Source organism: Lynx canadensis, chromosome F1 (assembly GCF_007474595.2).
Source record: "Lynx canadensis isolate LIC74 chromosome F1, mLynCan4.pri.v2, whole genome shotgun sequence".
NCBI lineage: Eukaryota > Metazoa > Chordata > Mammalia > Carnivora > Felidae > Lynx > Lynx canadensis.
Window position 1 is genome coordinate 45,864,153 of NC_044319.2, and position 3,747 is coordinate 45,867,899.

The 3,747-nt window shown below is 32.2% G+C and overlaps 1 non-coding gene across 1 annotated transcript; it reads left to right on the top strand.

Moving 5' to 3' along the window:
* The first annotated feature begins 509 nt into the window (after positions 1-509).
* Positions 510-594, top strand: TRNAQ-UUG. Its single transcript has one exon. It is a non-coding gene; the product is annotated as a tRNA-Gln (tRNA).
* Positions 595-3,747: the final 3,153 nt, after the last annotated feature.

The following is a 3,747-nucleotide window of genomic DNA, read 5'->3' on the forward strand; positions in this document are numbered from 1 at the left end:
AAAAAGAACAGAAAGTAACTAATAAAACATGGAAACGATTTATGATAGATAGCATGCATTAATCAAGAGAAACAATATTAATAAAAGCATCTAGAAAAATTAGACTTCTAATGAATACACAATGCAATAAAACATTCAAGTGGACAAAATTATAAAAAATCAAAATCTTCATTTTAATATTTTCAAAGATAAATGGTAATATACTTATGATCCTGTACATAAGGAAGAATTTCTTAGAAAAGACAGAAAATCAAAGAGATATAGAGGGCAATTAATCAACCATTATGGCTATATTAGAATTTAAAATATTGTCACAAAAATGAAATTATAGAAAAAATAAGTGACCTAGAAAGCCTCCAAAAAATATTTCAATGTTTATTATCAGAAAATATTACTTCCAAAGGTATATATTAAATATTTATTCATAAATAATAAAAAAAGACCAATGATACAATTGATAAAATCTTTGGGTTGGCAGAAATTCACAGAATACCTCAATAGTGAGGGGTGCCTGGGTGGCTCAGTTGGTTGAGCATCTGACTTTGGCTCAGGTCATGATCTCACGATTTCTGGGTTCGAGCCCCACCTCAGGCTCTGTATTGACAGCTCAGAGACTGCTTCAGATTCTGTGTCTCCCTCTCTCTCTGCCCCTCCCCTGCTCACTCTCTGTCTCTCTCTCAAAAACAAATAAACATTAAAAAAACAAAACAAAAAGGAATACCTAAATAGTCAGCAAACAAACAAAAATATAATTAATCTCATTGACAATCAGGAAAATGCAAATTAAAAGCACTATAGAATACCATTATACACCTATAAAGTTGATTTAAAATAAAAAGACTGACAATACTAATTTCCTATGACGAAGGAAAATCAAGGGAACTCTAACACATGTGTGGCATATAAATAGCAAATTTTTATAGTACGTTTGGATTGCATTTGTCTATAGGTGGTAAAGTTGAGAATTCATGAGCCTAAAATTCAATTTCCAGATATCTACCCTAGAATTACTCTTATGCAAAGACCTTAGAACAAGAATGTTCAGACAAGCAACCTTTAGGGAAAAAAGGAAGCAATTTGAAGATGTCTACCATCATTTCATCATTACAATGAATAGCTAACTGATTATGCATTAAATGGAATGTTACAGAGTGCTTGTTTCTCTCTGGTTCCCTATCACTTTCTTTTTTTCTTTTAAAATGGCAGTGATGCCTGGTCTCTGTAGCCACAGGGCATTATCAGAAGAAATGAATATTGGTGTAGATTAACCAGATGTCCCTGGACTTTCTGTTCTCTTTATTTCTTGTCTCTAAATCACCATGAATTAAATGCGTCTCCAGTTGTTATTAATGGAGTTGCCCAGTGGAGTGGTAGGATGTGCAAGTAATTAAAAATGGTCTGATGGAAGTTCTAGGAAGCAATGCAGTATAGTAGCAGAACTACTTTCAAGGTTAACCCAAATTCATAGGTGCTTAAATGAGAATTTAGGAGTGCCAGAATCTTCATTCTGTTCAATGACCACTATGCTATATTAAGTGCAGACCATTCAGTCTGGGGATAGGATAGAGAAACATGCATGAATGCCAAATGACAACAATTAAATCAAATAACATAGAAATAGTTCCATCAACATGCCTATTTATAGGTACGTATGGCCAATCTAAGTGAATCCAAATTTATTTTAAATCTTAAAACATGTTATGTGTTTCTAAAGAACTATTCTGATTCATGGGTCTCCTGTGTCATGTATGGTATTCATTTTATAGTTACAAAGTGTAACAGAAGGGGAAAGAGCAAAGGAATGTGAGCTTCTAGTTAACAAACAAACAAAAACCCACCTTAGCTATAAAGTTAAATGTCTGCAATAAGTTTTTATCACAGCCATATGAATCCTTATGAATCACACTGGGTAATTCTCCAGTTAATGCCACCAAATATAAGGCCAGAACCTCTGTCTACGCACAAACTCTGAGATTATATTTGTTGCCCTGACAGCTTTCAACACATTATAATAACTCCTAAAATTGAAGGCCTGTACTATTCTCAAATATTTTATACATTCACTTTCCAACTTATACTCAAAAGAAACTCTTAAGAATATATATATTCTGTCTATGAAGTCATAGATAGTGTTCAACCTCTTGTCAATATCAACTATAATATAAAAACCTTAACTGGAAAAAGTCTTTCTATACAGATTACCTAAACTTTACCACTGAGCAGTGTAATTTTGAGAATTAGGATCTTAATCTTCTGCTACCTGGAAGAAAAAGTAATGTGAAAAGAGATGTAACTTAATTCTTTCAATTTATTTTCCAATAATAAACTGTCACCTTCAAAGTTTTGGCCAAAAAAAAAAAAAAAAAAAGAAAAAAGAAAAGAAAAAGAAAAAGAAAAAAGGTCCTATGGGGTTTCCACTAAATAACGGAGATATCTTTTAAACTGGTTACTTACTTTTACTTTTACATAAACTAGAAATGAGACCAGCTAGAGCCTTGCCGGCAACTGTTTCCTTATCCATAATTTCAGACGACACGACTGATATTCTCAGGGATGGCATAACATCTGAGACTCTATTTAAAAGTAAAAACAATAAAATATTATGTAAAACATAATTACAAAAATGGTCTAATTTATTAAAGCAAACATTTACTTAAGATATATAACTGTATTAGTAATATCAAGTAGGTGTGAAAACAAGTACATAATCAAAAGGAGAATTAAAAGTATAGAAAATTTGGCACAGATAAAGAATGCATTTTTTGAACTTGAAAAATAGATAAACTCCATCAAAGAAAGTAGAAAGAGATAGATATATGATAGAAAAGATAAAATCATACATAAAGAATATAGTGGTAGAAGTGACAAAATTGGGGCTGTACTCTAGGAAAAAAGTAATGATAGAGAAATTGGAATACTTGCCCAGAATTAGAAAGAGATGAAAAACTGCACGTTAAAGAGCCACAGGGAGTTCCAAGATGGAGGCAGAATGGGAAAATAGAAAAATTAAAAAAAAAAAAAAAAAGAAAGGAAAATACAGAATAAAATTTGAGCAAATAAAAATTTTATAGTAAATATTAAAGCTTCCAAGAAGAGAGGAGATAATCAACAAAGAAATGAGCATTGGGCAGATATCTAGCTCCCAATAGCAATAGTGGATATAGGAGTATAATATCTTTAATGTATTTAGAGAAAATATTCTTGGACTTAGAATTCTGTCAACTGAATTGTCTTTAAATATGACAGGATACTTCACATATTTTTTTCTCAGATATGCCCTTGCTCAAAAGAGTTGTCACATAAATATCCACATTGAAATATGTATTTGAAGTAACAATAAGAACAAATATTGTACAACTATGGTGTAAGATATATGAGAAGTAATGTGGTCAAGTATTTAACATTTTGTTTCCTTTTATTTTATTTTTTTTTACATTTATTTATTTTTGAGAGACAGAGTGAGACAGAGCGCAAGTAGGGGAGGGGCAGGGAGACACAGAATCTGAAGCAGGCTCCAGGATCTGAGCTGTCAGCACAGAGCCCGATATGGGGCTCCCACCCACAAATGATGAGATCAAGACCTGAGCCAGACCCTGAACTGACTGAGCCACCCAGGTGCCACTAACATTTTGTTTTCTTGAAAAATTAATAATAAAAAAGAATATAAAAATAGAAAGTATATGGAACAGAAGTGGTTCCAGGAAATACACCCTTTATGGATAGGAATCTGGAATTGCTTATCTGATT